Genomic DNA, 16,370 nt, shown 5'->3' with positions numbered 1-16,370 from the left:
TATCTGCTATTGTGTAACCTCAAAGCAGTATATTTAAGTCTGGGGATGTGCCCATATACGGGAAGTGCAGGGGACTTAGTTTCAATGAAAAATGCTTTCAGAGAAACATTTTCAGAATTTTTGATGCTGAGAAAAGTGATGTTGATTTATCAACATGACCTTAGTTTAAAACCCTACAGCTAAAATATCTCTCAGTACTCCCCTAAAACAGGGTTATGGCTTCCTTTTTCATGATAGCAATTCCAGCATTTGTTAGACATTCTAACAGCACATTCTACCCCTCAATGTCACCCAGAATGGAAATGTCAGTCATACCATATGCTTCACAGAGAAAGGTAAAAAGGCAGTAAGCCAGAAACAGTTATTCTGCCTGAACTATATGCATTTGAATTAGATAGGTTTATTTTCTGGTCAATTCTTCCATTTTCTTTCCCAGCAAAAACATTATCCAAACAAGTTTAAACTGCTAAACACATTTTGTGTAAGAACTGCATTTTTTTATATAAAAACATATAATACACTGCTAGAATTGAAGAACAGTTCTTTATCACAATTTGCCATTCTACTAACTACTAACAGCCCTGCACCTGATCATTAAATGGAAGGGGTACTCACAGCTGGTCCATACTGCACACAAAATAATGCATTTAGTTGTTTGTTTATATTTATTATTTATTTATTACATTTTAGTAACTGGATTAGTGGACCAGTCAACAGATCTTTTTCAGCCATGACCTGGGCCCACTGGGCAGAAATTACAGTGTCAAAGAATACAATCAGAGTATCAGAGTATCACATCAAGTTTTTAAATATTAACAATTATACTTATTAAAGTGATTATCAAAACAAGCTGTGAACAAAGGAAATTATGAACACATAACAGTTTGAAACAATATTTTCAATGCATAATTTGATGAGCAACCTTTACAATGAGTACAGTGAATAAATTAAACATTAAATAATGGTACAACATATTAACTTAAATGCACATATGAACAACACATATATCACTGTAGAGGCAGACAGTATAGATATTTGTAGAAGGCTGATGTAGAATTGAGGTTGTTTCTACCCCTTTTCTTTACAGTAAGAGTAATCTGATTCTTTCAACACGTATTCTTTGAGTTAACTTAAATGCTTCTAATAGTACTCATCTGACTTCTGATGGGAGTAGGTTCCACATTGCTGGTGCCAACTTTGAGAATGCCCTTTCACCTATTGCCGATTTGAATTTAGGTTTGATGAAGATAAGATTCTTCTCATGCACATCTTTTAATATAGCAATAACCCACGCCTGGGTATGGGTAATGCTGGATTTACCCACGGTTGGCGTGGTTTGGTCCCGAGGGCGAAGCCCAAGGGACCAAACAAAGACAACCGTGGGTAAATCCAGCATTACCCACCCCCAGAAGTGGGTTATTGCTATTATACCATGGTGTTAGTTTGTTTTGTATTATGTTTGTATTGTTGTTATTTATGTTTTTGTTTGCTTTTTTTGTATTCTTCCACTTTTTGTGAGATAAAATAGTCCACACTTTCAGTTTGTGTTTATTGTTTATTTCTGTTTTAATTTAAATACATGTTATTTTTTAGTTTTTCAGGAAATGTTAGGAAAGGGCTAGGTAGTGCTTGGTATAATATAGTTTAAGCAGTGTAGAAGTTTATAACGTGTAGTTATGTTTTAGTAGTTATAGGTATGTTGAAATGTGGAGTAGTTTTAATTTGTATTTTTTTTAAAATATGTACTTTTACTATTTGGTCACTAGATGGTGGTGTTGTATGCGCTTTTATTAGATGTATGCTGATGTGGACGTTCGATATGGTGTGTGTTTTTGACTTTGCGAGGGATGTGTGGTGTGTTTTTAGTATGTACATTTTTGGAGTTGTCTGTGTATAGGTATTGTAGGGAATATAGGTAAGTGAATGGTTTTATGAGAATGCTTGGTTTTATTGTGTTATAAGTGGTGGTTATGTAGTGTGTGTGTGATGTATTTGCGACTGCATGACTTTTTATTTTTTTAGTGTTCGAGGTGAGGGAATGAGGAGTGTAGTATGGAAATTGGTTAGTTTTCTGTGTTTTCGTTAAATTGTTGTGCGTTTTGGGTATTAGATTTACTTTACCGTTTATTTGCTGTCGCCGCATGATATTTAGCGACCGGACTTTTTGCGTTGTTTCTTGTAGGATTTACTATGTGCATGCTGGTTGGATTAGCCAATCAGCATGCACGTTTGTCAGGTTTGCGATGTTCGCATGGTATAATATGCAATTTTGTTGTCTGATTTGTAGTTTTGTTCATAAGGGAGGGCTATGTACTAGCTTAATAATTTTATACATCTGTATGGAAAGAAGCAGAATTGCCCCTTCATTAACAGATAACCATTTAACACACTGTAGAAGCCTGCAGCAATGGGTTAGTTCATCTCCAGGTAGAGCAAATCTGCACATTTTATTTATTGCTGTTTGGATATTTTGTGTGTTCCCAAAATAGTGGAAGGTACTTGGTGCAAGACCAACCATATTCAATTTTTGAAATTAGTACATTACTAACAATGGCAAGACAAGCAATAGTGTGAGAAGATGAAAAACTCTGCAGCATAGTTTAAACTGAGCCAATGTTTTGTTAATAATGTCAATACATTTTCAGAAGGAGCAAGTTGGTTATAAGGTTAATCATGGGTATTTCTATTCTGTCACAGCTAGCACGCATCTGCCATTTCTGACAGTTATGTCTGGAGCTGTAGATCCTGCCACTTACTGGCCCCATCCATAATGGCAAAATAACCTTTTTTTTCTTGCAGTACTTTGTAGCGGTTCAGTGGGAGAAAATTAGGTGACAGAAAGGGGTGCTCAGTAGCCATGGGAAATGAACAACAGCCAAGCATTAACATATTTAATTTAAAGGAAAGGTAAACCATATACATTGACAGCTAAACTGGACTTCAGATGAGACATTAAACTAAGGCCCCATCTGCCTGAGTTTGTAGTAGCTCAAGTTTAAAAGATTTATTTATTTTATTTTACATTTGTTGACCGGGAAAGTCCGACTGGGTATATGCCCATTTTCAGCGGAGGCCCGGGGAGAAAAGCTCCATATATTCAGACACATGAGATTTACATAATATAAGTACAATCTAGCATATCAGATGAAAAAAGAAACACTATAATTATAGTAAAGACACAGTTCAACAGGAGAAATGACCTATATGTCAGAGTATAATATCACAAGGAAGGCTCCATATATTCAGACAAGCAAAATTTCACATAATATAAGAGTATAATCTAGCATTTCAGAGGGAAAAGAAAACAGCGTATTTATAGCAAAGACACAGTCTGACAGGTAATTACATATGTATAATAACAATATAAGTAAGGTGCAAGACATTTGCCTAGTAGTTTTAATTTCTCACATAGAGAAAACAGTAAACATCGTACTGCAATCATCTGCTAGCTAAAGGATATGAAATAGTAATCAAATACTGATAACCTGTTGACAGCTAATAGTAGAGCTGGCAGCTAATTAGTGGTGCAGGAGAAAGGGGGGGGTTAGTTGGGGTATGGACAAGGACATAGCCAGTGAGATTTTAGGTGTGCCTTGACAGCATTTTTGAAGAGACTGCTGGAAGGGAGGGTAGTTATGGCAGTGGGAAGGGAGTTCCAGATTTTGGATATGGAGTAGGAGAATAGTGCTGCCCCTGCTGAGTTGTTGGGTTTGGTGACTTGGAGTACATTTTTGTTGCAGGAGCGAAGGGTTCTGGAGGATTGGTAGGGTTGGAGAAGTGTATGAAGTGAGGGAATTTTAAGAGGGTGGTTTACAAGTTTATGAGCAAAGGTAAGTTGGGTTAGGTGTAGGAGTTGAGGGAGCTCAAATCAGTCTAGGTTTCTAAGGGAGAGACAGTGGTGACTGCGGTGGGAGTCCCCTGATGCAAATTTTGCAATTTTATTGTAGCAGGCTTCAAGTTTCTTTAGGTCTGATTGTCGAAGATTTGTGAGTATGGGTGATGCATAGAGTAGGGTTGAGATTAGTTGGGAAGTTGCAGTAGAGATTCTGGCTGGTTTGGTTAGGTATTGTTGGTTTCTATACAAGGCACCCAGTTTTTTGTGGACTTTTTTTATTGCGAGTGATATGCGAGTGTCAAATTTGAGTTTGTTGTCAATCTGTACACCGAGTAGCTTAGTGTGGGCTGTTGGTGAGATGGAAGTGTTGTCTTTGGCAAGTATGTTGAAATGGGGGATGTTCGGGGTAGATTTTGAGGGTTGAAAGATGAGGAGTTTGGTCTTATTTGGGTTGAGGAGGACTTGAGCATTTAACTGCCAACTTTCAACAGAAGAGAAAGATGCTTGAGTGATCTGTTGTAGTTCTGTTAGAGTTGGAGCTGAGCAAATGAGAGTGAAGTCATCTGCATACTGTATGAGGGAGGCATGTTTGGTGGCGGTGTGCAGGTCATTGGTAAAAATGGAGAAAAGCAAGGGGCCATGGATGGAGCCTTGGGGAACCCCAAGAGTAACAGGGAGGCGAGGGGATAGATCGTTGTGCCAGACAACTGACTGCTGGTGGCCATGTAGATAGCTGTGGAACCAATTAATGGCAGGTATGGAAAAGGAGAGGTTGGAGAGTGCAGAGAATAGAAGATCATGTGATACAATATCAAAAGCCTTCGATAGGTCAAGAAATACAGCAGAGGAGAAAAGGCCATTGTTTTTATGTTGGAGAATGGTGTTAGTGAAGGAGAGCAGAGCAGTTGTTGTGCTATGGTGTGGTCTGAAGCCATGTTGTGTGTAGGAAAGGAGATTATTGTCTATGAGATAATTGGAGATCTGTGAGTTGATACATTTTTCGAGTATCTTGGAGAGAGGCGAGAGGATGGCAATGGGGCGGTAGTTAGAGATGTCTGTTGAGGGGCTGCCTTTGTGTAGGGGTATGATGTGGGATATTTTCTATAAGGTTGGCACACTGGACTCAGATATAGAGCGGTCATCATTCACACAGCATTTATCAAAAAAAGGGAAGGGGAATTTTCTTGGTTCCCTGGACAAACGTCCCATAGTCCATATAAATACCAGCTTTCGTTTCCCCTGAAAAAAAGCCACCAACCAAGCCAGACTATCCTCATCAACAAAGAATAAATAAATACATACACACATTTGTTATTCATAAGAAAATGGAACCCCAGGCAAGGAGTATTACATCCAGGTGACAGAAAAAAATGTCTGTCTGGTATTTATTGTTAAAAATATTTTTTTAAAGAATTACAAATAGACATTGATTTAAAAAAATATATTATTTATGCTGTTTATTTAAGCAACATCCTAAAACAGTGATTACAAATCCAGAAAATGTTCAATGTACTTTGATGGGAAGCAATCTATCTACCTGCAGCTCTTTCTTTGACGGCAGATAGAGTAGAAATACTATGCTAAAACACCTTTCAGAACAGTTGAGTTTTCCCTTTTCTCACTGGTTGTGTGACCCTGGCTATATTCTACATGAACTACAGAGTGAATTGGCACCTCACCTGCATGCCCTGTTCAATCACAGCCTCACCTCAGGCTTTGTCCCTACCAAATGGCGTACTGCTACAGTCATCCCTCTCCACAAAGGAGGAACGACTACAGACCCTGACAACTATCACCCCATTAGCCTGACGAGTCTGATATGCAAATCTATGGAACGCATCATCATGGACCTAATAAAGAAGAAGGATATAGGGAATCTCCAAACTCTGGATCCCACACAGTTTGGTTTTGTGAAGGGTAGATCATGCCTGCTCAACCTGGTCGACTTCTTTGAGTCAGTCACCAGAGCTGTGGGTGGAGGCAAGGTGGTTCATACAGCCTACCCTGATCTGGCAAAGGCCTTTGATACCATTCCCCACTCAGGAATCATAGAAAAACTCACTAAGCTAGGCATCAACCGCTATATCACTAGGTGGGTTGCAAACTGGCTCACATATGGAGTCAGCTACTTTCACACTGTGGGTTCTTGGTCAGACTGCCGACCAGCCACGAGTGGAGTCCCACAGGGTTCAGTCCTGGGTCCTCTCCTGTTTGGGATCTACTTCTCTGAAGTCCAGGCCAACATGAAGGGACTCTGGCTGACAAAGTTTACAGACAATTGCAAGTTGGGAGCTATTATTAACTCCCATAGTGATGTTGACATCCTACAGAAAGGCCTCACTGAGACCAACGACTGGACTCAGAACTATGGCCTTAAGCTCAATGCCAAAAAAATGTGTCGTCATCCCCTTTGGGAAAAACCTGGTTCCCATTAATTACCATATCGATGGTAGTCCACTGAACACAGAAGGCATTATAAGAGATCTGGGAACACAGGTAGACAGCAACCTCTCTTTTGACCACCACATTGCCACTGTGGTCAGAAAGTCCTTCTATGTGGCACATCTCATTACTAAGGGTTTTGCACCCAGAAAGAAAGAGGTCATTATCTCCCTCTACTCTTCCCTCATTAGGTCAATCATCAAGTACAATGCCCCATTTGGTATGTACCTCACTAGACACATGCAACAACTGGAGAAGCCACAAAAGTACCTCACTAAGAGGATCCTAAGCCTTAAATACTTGTCCTATATGGACAGACTCAGAAAACTCCAACTATTCTCGGTCTCATATCACCTGCTAAGAGGCGATCTCTGCTTGACTTACAAACCCATGTCTGACCCAGCTCTGTTAGAAATGCTACATCTAAAGAAATCCCAATCCCTCCGCACCACATGCTCCAGAGACCTCAACCTCATTACCACAATCAACAGAACATGCTGGAGGGACATGTTCATAACCTAGAGACTGCCCATGCTATGGAATAGACTTCCCACACATGTCAAACAGAGCATCTCAATGGCCCTCTTCAAGAGAAATCTTGATGAGTGGATGGGAAATAGAAAATTCACCCCGTGGATCACTCCAGTGGCTCTACTCGACAGAGGCACTGGGAACTAAGGTCAGGTGGCATGATGCCAAGGTAATCCTATGGGCTAGACTTGTAAAGGCTCCAGGACCATTAGCCTAGTACACACCTACGAACCTATGAAGTAGGTATATATAATTTTTGGATGGGGGGGGGGGGCTTACACCATACAAAAAAAAAACTTTTTTTTGAGAATTGCTGAAAGTTGTTTCTGGAAACCTTTTTGATCTATCAGCAGTCAAAGAAATATCTGTCAAGAGATCAACACGAATCCAATTTTACAATAGAAACTTCAGAGATCTGAACATGCTTCTTCCAAAGCAATCAAATCTTTACTTCATGACTCGGGTACAACATCAAAAATAATTGAAGACAAACATATAAAAATCAAGAATACTTTATTAGCTTTACTGACTTAAAATGCCAATGGAATAAAATGAATTTTTGCTAATAAGCATTTCTGAAGAATATGAATATGAGGCCATAATGCCTTTGCATTATGTGTTTACTGCAACCACTGTTCTGTCACAAAACCATATAGTTTAGTAAGCATAAAATATAAAGAAGCAGTAGAGATGTGGTGTATGAGAAAATTAGAGCTAATTAAAATGACTATCTGTGATATCATGCTTAAACTCAACACTGACAGTCACTTCGACTTTAAGATGTATCTTTTTTTTATTTTTTTTTGTTTACTGACTACTTAAAACATAAATATGTTTTCACTACCACCAAATGTTTCTCCAGCATGTCTAAATTATAAAGCATGTTAACTTATAGCACTTAAATCCCAAAAGGGGGAAAACAAGATGCCAGAAGCAATAAAAGATGCTGTTTGGTAAACGTTCTGCATATAACTAAACATCCTTTACACTCAGAAAGATGGCAAAAATAATAAAATAGTTTATGAAGTAAATATGTTGCCCAATGAATAACTAGCAATGCCTTAGTCAAAACATTACTGTCTTAAATTGAGGCATTATTAGGCTAAAGCAATGGCTATGGATGAATAAAGCTCATGTTTTCAGATGCCCAGTCATTGAGTTTAATTTTTAGGTATATCTTCTTATCACAGACCAAAAAGAGACTTCCCTTAGTAACATTCCTGTCCTTCTGGAACAGCAACTTTTAGCAGTTACAAAAGAATATTGAAATTTCAGTTTTATGCGATACAAGAAAATTATCAAAGAAAAATGATGATTTGAAATATTTTATTAATTTGAAGTAATTGGTATCTGGTAACTTCCAGTTGGGTAGTTACCGTTTTATCAATGGAGTCCGGAGTAGAAGAAGAGCTGCTGTAATATAGGTGCATACTGTTGTTCCAAAGGAAAAGAAAAGTGACAAGTATATTATACTATATGAATAACGTAGGAAATACAAGGCAAAAAACATAAGTATCAGATATTCTTGGTAATTACAACAAAGATGAACACAAAGTATCACAAAAATCTGAACTAATATCTAAGTTTGTGTTCCCAGTGGAAGCAAAGAGAATTTTAAAACAGGAAGTAGGGTTTAGCTCATATCAATTGCTATTTACTGGGCAAAGTCTTAACATTTTGTTTTTCCAGAGGAGGTTAATGTTATTTTCAATTTTTTATGTATTTTTTATTTTATTATTTATTTATTTGTTTATTAGAGTGCTGCTACTCTTGGTACAGGGCAGGTTAACTGAAAAAAATGATGTCTCTAAATTAGTTTTACTCACCAGCTCTTCAAGCACCAGTGTTTTTATGTGCTTCTGAGGACTGTGTGATCTTTGTTTAATGCTTTGCTTTACTTCATTATTTGTTGTACAAATGTTCATATGCTGTGCCTCTTGCATACTTATTGTCACTTATGCTCAGTCATCTAGAAGGAATCAGTCATACTGTTAATCAGTTTGGGAACAAAATAAATATCTATTTAGTAACCAAGTACGCCCACTGAAAACAAAGTACCTTTTCATGGGTGACCTGGCAGCAATGTCTGGCTAAATGACCTGCTCAAGATCACAGAGTAAGCAAGTGATGGCTGACGGAATCAAACCCTGTACCACAGGAACTACACCTCACAGCCTTAACCCTCTGTGCCAACTGCCAAAGCTACTTAGCCCACTTTTTACTGGATAAAATATCAATATACAAATTTTCTTTTCATTGTGCCCTCATCTGGGGGGCATGTTATTAAAATGCCTATAAAAAAAGTATTTTGATTTATATACAAAACAGAGTTATAAGACTTATTGAAAGACTATGTTAACTTGTATATTCAAAATGTTGGTAGAACTTAGCAGAATGTTGAAATGTTATTCCATGGCAAACTTTCTGTGGTTAACATTCCTTATAGTCATTGTTAGAAAAATACTGAAAATCAGATTAAATGATTGGCAACAGTGATTTATAGCAACTAAGAGAAAATATAGACAAACATTGTCATGCCAAAAGTGTTCATCTCCATTCCCATGATCTGTAAAAAGAGACTGCAGCTTAATTATGTGTGGGTGTTGTCAGCTGAAATCTATCACCACTAATAAAGAAGACAGATTAGGAAATTTGAAGAGTTGAACACGTTTCCATTAAGATGCCACTGTGTGCAGATTTTAAATGTGAAGTAACCTTTCTAATGAGGTTTCACTGGAACCTCATTATTACTGTGCACAGAAAATAGAATTCTAAACATTGATTTATGTAAGTTGCACTGCCATTATATGAGAATTGCACACATTACAGAACAAATGTACATTCTAAGCAAAACTATAAAAATGCTTGAATTCTAAAGTGATACTGAATAAATAAATTACTTCTGCATTTGTATGAACTACATACCAGATTAAAAATGTAGTTAATATACAATACTATTGTAAGAAGCAGTTTATGTATTTATTTTATTAATTTGCTTTTTTGTTAATCATGTTAGTTGTGTTAGACAGTTTCTTTTAAAGGGAGACCTAAGGTGGTATTCATACTGACTAGGAGTCATTTGGACAGGAGACAATGGAAATTCCTCCACTCTTCTTGATAAATGTCATGAAATATTTTATATCCACCTGAGTTATCACCGTCAAGACATAACAGAGTGACTCAGCTATTTATATTCTTTCTATTGGACAATTTGGCAAACCCAGAAAAAATAGAGGACATATGGCAAAGAACTTCTAACGAACATACTTCTAGAATCATAAGCATTAGTCACAGATGATGGGAAGCAGAGCTCTGTAAACCAGCGATGAGAGGCATACCTTCTAACACCTTCCAAGAGGGCCAGGAAGGAGGGTTCTGCCTAACGTTTATACATAATAAGAGATGCATAATGTGAAAGTAGTATGGGTTGTAAACAGGAAAAATAATTGTTTTGTCTGAGATGGTGCTGTAACATGAGTCAGACAGAAAGAAGGGAATTAGTCACCAATATGATGCACAGGAAGTTTGGCAAGTGCTGGGTAATTCAGCATAGGTGAGGAGATAAGGGACTACCCAGTTCTTGGTAATGCATGGAAGTATGAATTTTCTATGAACTGTTGACACAGTACGAGTGACCTGGGACTCGGTACCACAGCATGTGGGGGACAGAGAGCAAGAGACACCATTTGTTAATAGGAAAACTATGAACTCTTAGTTACCAGTGGACTGCATGAGGGTCAAAGGGCTGCACTAGCTCTCATGCTGAAAAAGGGTTAAATATTACAACACAAGTGGTGGGATCAAGTGCACAGACAAATGACAGGAGGGGTGGCCTCAGTTTTTTGCAACTATAGGGACTGATGACAGCAGAGGTTTCTAGCAAATTCATCCCAGGGTGACCCTTCGCTGTAGACAGCTAGCAGATCAGTAAGTCACATTATTTTACTTACTCAACCAGATTTTCTGCCAGCAGCGGTGGTGTCTAGGCTTACACACCTTTAGATGACACTGCCAACTAAGCATATTTATCACATCGTTATTACACTACCATGAATTAGGATTTACTGTGATAGATTCATGCATGTCAACCACAGTATTTTTTGCCAGAAATGTAAGAATTTAAATAACTGAAGATTTCTGAACTATAATTTGAAAGAGCTTAATATTATATAAAAAATATTCAAGTTTTTTTTTAACAAATACGAAAAAAGTAGTAAGTATTTTTTGAAGTTCTGCCCTTAGGGACATTGCCTTACTGAATAGTATTGTACATTCCCTGGTTGTTTGGTCTACTTACTCGTAATGCACTTATGCATCAAATCTCTTAAATCCATTTTTTTAAATTAAAGACAGCAGTGCAAAAATAAAATAAAAAAACAGCCTTAAAAAGCTTTTTTGCATCCTTAAGACAAACAATTTTATTCTAAATGTTGTCAAGAAGATTTTAAAAGCACCACATATAAATGTTGAAAGAAATGCAATATTATGACAAAATATGCCCGTTATTTAACCTTCACTTTAATAAATAACAAAAGTTATCCATCTAACAAAACCCCTTGAAGTGAAAGTTGTCATACATCACTGATGGCTTCCAATTCATTTAGTGAAATGATACAATTTATTTAAATTATGTCTTCGGCACCACAGGATGACTGCAACGTGCAACAGCCAACCAACATGAAAAGAACAGTACTACTGTCTGGTAAGATGTTGGCAAACTAATGTCCGTTATATTTTTGTCACCTTCAATCATCATGGCTCATTTATATTCTTTATCTATAGCACAGAGTGCTGTTTCAGCTCCCTACAGGTATGATATGATGTTGTAAAGACACTTTTCAAAAGAGCTTTGTCAAATATTCTCTGTTTACAGTCCAATGACATATTTCCAAGTGACCTTACAGATTATCATTCCTACAGAGACCTAAGCATGTCTATATATATATATATATATATATATATATATATATATATATATATATATATACACACACACACACGCAGGCAGAGTAAGTCCCATGGGCATTGATACCTACCACTATCAGGATACCATTTATAAATCCTCTATATGCAAGTTAGTAATCTGAATGCACTAGCACACCATTTAAAGAAAATAAATGTATATAATGCGCTTGCTCTCCAAAATGCCCCTTCCCTCTGCAGTTTGCTATTACATGGATAAATACACACTTGTATTTTATAAATATGGACAATTATTTTATGCCCCAAAACTCTACAGTTTCAAAAAACTTGCAGAAGTTGGCCCAGACTATTGTTCTGTGCTCCTCTGCCCACAATACTGTGTGATGCAAAAAACAGTGAAAACCACTAATGTTAACCTAACTAACTCACCTATGTTAGAATAAGTTATTTTGCTAATCAGACAGTACATGATAACACAAATTCGACTATCAGATTTCTAAGTTTATATGAGCAACATTTAAAATACAGTGAATATGTTTTAAAAATGTATCCCTAGTTTGGGACCATCGTCAGGATTATGTATTACTTTGTCCCTGACTCATAACAAAAGAGGCTGAGATCTCGGTTCCTCCACTTCTACCCATTTCCAATATTTACACTGTTCTCTGAACGCTCCAAGTAATTACCAGTGTAGAACACCACCACCCTGGCAGAATGAAGCACCTGAGGTCCTGGCTGTACCTATAATATTATCCCTGGTGAATTTCTGTAGACACTAGCGCCTGACCCCCTTTGCCCGAGTGACTATATGCAAACACACAGACCGACTCGTCTAGTTTTCCATATTTGTACCCCAAAGTAGACATAAAGAAGTGACAGACAAAGACTAACAAAGCAGTACCCACAGTGAGGTTAAGCTATAGACTGTTCTTTGTATGCATGTTTCTTTGCCCTTCTTTCCACACTGGTTATAAATTTCAAGCCCTGATAAATACAGATAATTTCACAGACAGCAGCTGCACTCTGAGAGTTCTAATAAAAGCAGGTGTGGCACTCGTACCCATAAAAGCACCATCCACAGCTATCCATAAAATATAAACATCGCACCTCTGGTCCACACGCAGAAACAGTGCAGCCCGTTTCTTTCACTTAAAACTTAGTTTAAAATAGATATGCATGCATTACTTAAAAATCACCTTCAAAAGCAACATCAGCCTCTAGAATACCAGACAAGCCGAAGACAATAACGGGAAAAGATAAAAGTAAATGTTAAGGTGGTGTGTGCTCACATTCTTTCAAATGTTGAAATGTTAAGAAATCCAGCCTTTGGGGTAACATTGGATCACATGTAAATATGCTGCTGACTGTTGCGCTTCAATGCCGAAGAACTGTGCAAAGAAATTGCAAAATATAAATCAAGTCCAAATGGCAACCAACACAAAATAATACTCCGTCTTACCAAGAGGCGAGTTTTCATTCTTTCTTTGGTTGCCATGCTGTTGCGGCATGTGACGACTCCCAGGTTAGGTTGATGCTGAGCAGTGTGTTGTGAACCTTAGTTGTTAGCCTATCTCCAGGGTTACAGTGTCCCAAACCGAGGGTACCGGTCACCCTTCTCTTGCTTGAGAAGGTTTAGTCTGTCGCGTCAGAGCAGATTCCAGCTGAGCAAAAAGCTTAATGCTGAGCTGGGAGGAAAAAAAATAAAGTAGCTGTTACTATGCTAAACCAAAATCTGGCGCTACACTGATACAGGGTTGGCCCTGTCATTCTCCAAATCCGCTCTGTGAATGGAGATTATAGCATTGCACTCTTTCATTAAAGGGGAACTAACGTATATTTAATTTAATTCGGGCCGCTATAGGGTAATGCCAGGTACATGTGCAGTTTCGTGGATTTCAGTTAACAGCGCTATCAGTCCGATGACTATTACGTTTTCTTTTTAAGAAGTCGTTTTAAATGACTAGTATAAAATGAAAATATATGTTAGAGTGAAAATAAGTGAAAACGTAAGTGAGAGGAATGGATCACATGTTTTAATCAAACTAAGAGGTTCCAACTTTATAAAGGAAGCAGGTGGGCATCCAAATTGTCCTCATTACTTAGATTTTATATTGTAGCGGGCGAAGAAGTTAAGTTTGAAGAGCTTTTATTGAGAGGTATGTTATATCATCATTGGCCTTGGTGGTGCAAAACAGGCTGAAAGGAAATTGCAGATTACCGTTTATTTTATTTCAAGCAGATATTTGCCTAACATTCATTAACGCGTACAGGGGGTTGAATATAATGACAGATAATGTGAATTTGGATTTTAAAATGTGATAGCTGTTATGGGTTTAAGCAGGCTTACACCGTCTAAGGTATCCTGTTGCTGTTTTTGTTTTTCTAAATGAGGCAACATTTTGCACAGCACAACGGTACCAAATGTTGAGGCGATACCTCTCACCTGTCTAAATTTTCTCTGAATGTCTATATTTTTTCCTGATATTTTTGGGTTGCTCCTCATAAAATGTGTGATTTTCTTGCATACCACTGAGGATTTATAAAATAATTCAGAACCTGTTACTCTAACAACATTCTAAGTTTATAACGGCAACATTTAAAATCTGCCACCCCACCCACCACACACACACACACACACACACACACACACACACACAGACACATACTTTATTTTTTGCCTTTGTCCAGATTTCTTGTGCTAAGTTTGAGAAGTATGGTTATGGCTCCAAATACATACCAGAAATGAAAACGGTAACAGGTGAGCTAACTAGCAAATAAGGTAACGTTGTAGAGTGCAGTACATACTTGTTATATTACTAATCATCAGGTTTATTTATTTAATTGTATTTGCTAACAGGGAATGGACAGCTGAGAAGTTTTATTTCAAGGAGGTTCATGACAGATACAAAATAAACAAGTTAATACCTGAAATTAAACATAAGTTAGCATTGGCAACAAAAATACAACAAATCTGAACCAAACATAGTAATAACATTACAAGTAATACAGCAGTTTTTGAAACATAGTAATGAAATTACTAGTAAGGATGCAGAAAATTTTGATAGTACATAAAACTACAGCTGTAAACAAAAGGATCACTTTAGAAGAGGAATGCTGCATGAGAATTTATATTATCCCTAGCTGAGCGAGTTACAAGTGACAATCTCAACATTACAAAGATGGTCATTGGTCAATAAGGTTGTTTGTGAGAACTTATGTAAAGCCATAACTATATCTCCAGTTATTGCAAAGAAGGGTGGTCAGGAGAATTTGAACATATACTTGTTTTCTGTGTTTCTTATATCAAGAAGCTTCTTCCAGTAATTTCTAATACATGAGGGGAACACTAAGCTTACTGACTGTTTGGCAGATACAGAACAGGTGAATTAGGGAATCTTATTCATTCAGTCCATCTGACTCCCAACACATGGGTGCTTGGAGCTGCTTGTTGGATCCAGCTGGCAGTTTCAGTGTTCCAAAAAACAACACTAGAACATACTCTCCACTTCTAATTAAATTTACAATTATGGTAAAACAAACAAAACTTTGTCAGCTTGGCTCGAGATGCTTGATAGTTTAGGCACATGAAAGGTGCCCTGAAACTTTGGAAGCTGGACAGCCGTTGTATCCCTGGCAGGATATAACCCATATAACTACGGCTGCTGCAGCAGTGATCAATATGATGAACATCCACTTTAATGCTAATAAAATCAACAAACACCATTTAGTTTAAATAACGGTCACATGGATAAGCAAGCCAATCCAAACACAGGCCACACATCAGAAAAGAACACTGGATCATCCTCGACATTTCAATATCAAAAAACAACGCTGAAACATTCTTGCCACTTCAGTGCTCCAGCCTTGAGTTCCTTATGAATTTTCCCTCCCATAACACTTCTGTTTTCCTAACTACATCAGATCTCATTTGCCACCTTCAGGACCACACGTGTTCAACAATGCAGCTAGTGTGCTACCTCTTTGCGTCTTTTTCATCAAACCTTGTTGATAATTTTTTGGTAGAATTGGTGCTTCTGTAGCTAGTTAACATTCAGAGCCCTTTTTGGCTGTTGTGAATGTATTTTCTTAGAGTTTCTTTCTTTCTTGTTCCTGTCTTTCTCCTCAAGGAACTTGTTCCTGGGTGTTGTTACTGCTTAGTGTTGTAGTGTCAGCCTACTGAACATTTTGTGTGGGCTCAGAGTTTAAACTAGTTGTTTATACGGTTTAGAATTTAGAGAACTTTCTTACAGATTCTTCCTTTCTTGAAGGAGACTGTATATTGTAAATTTCTGAGACTTTTATAACTGTAGTACCTCTCCACTGATAGTTCTAGTTTTTGAAATAGTTTGTAGTGTGTGTCTCTAGTGTGGTGTGCTGTCTTTTGGCATGAATAAATGAATAAGCTTCAAAAAATGCTCTATGTGCAGACATAAAATGCCACCTTCCATCCCCTTCAGCTTCAAAGGTAGCCAGATCCACACAGTTTGCCCCCATTCTGATTTGTTCACTAGTCTGAACTTCCGGTGCTCTTGGATCCAGCAGTTTCCTAGGGATATGTGTCCTACTTGCTAATCCTCCCTACAATTTCTGCTTTGATGTTTATGGATCCAACTCTCTTAGCTCCAGTTTCAGAGCTGAG

At 37.7% G+C, this 16,370-nt stretch overlaps 1 protein-coding gene across 1 annotated transcript in view; it reads right to left on the bottom strand.

The window, feature by feature from the left end:
• The window catches only part of SLC44A5 (solute carrier family 44 member 5), a 4,403,163-nt gene extending 4,389,674 nt beyond the window's left edge, over window positions 1-13,489 (bottom strand). The window contains exon 1 of the mRNA XM_044085789.1: window positions 13,191-13,489. The gene's annotated coding sequence lies outside the window, so the exon portion shown is untranslated. The remainder of the gene's footprint in view (window positions 1-13,190) is intronic.
• Window positions 13,490-16,370: the final 2,881 nt, after the last annotated feature.

Source organism: Protopterus annectens, chromosome 10.part0, assembly GCF_019279795.1.
Source record: "Protopterus annectens isolate FY-2018-M chromosome 10.part0, PAN1.0, whole genome shotgun sequence".
Taxonomy (NCBI): domain Eukaryota; kingdom Metazoa; phylum Chordata; order Ceratodontiformes; family Protopteridae; genus Protopterus; species Protopterus annectens.
Note: the sequence above shows the minus strand (reverse complement) of the source record. Positions and strands in the feature narration are given on the sequence as shown.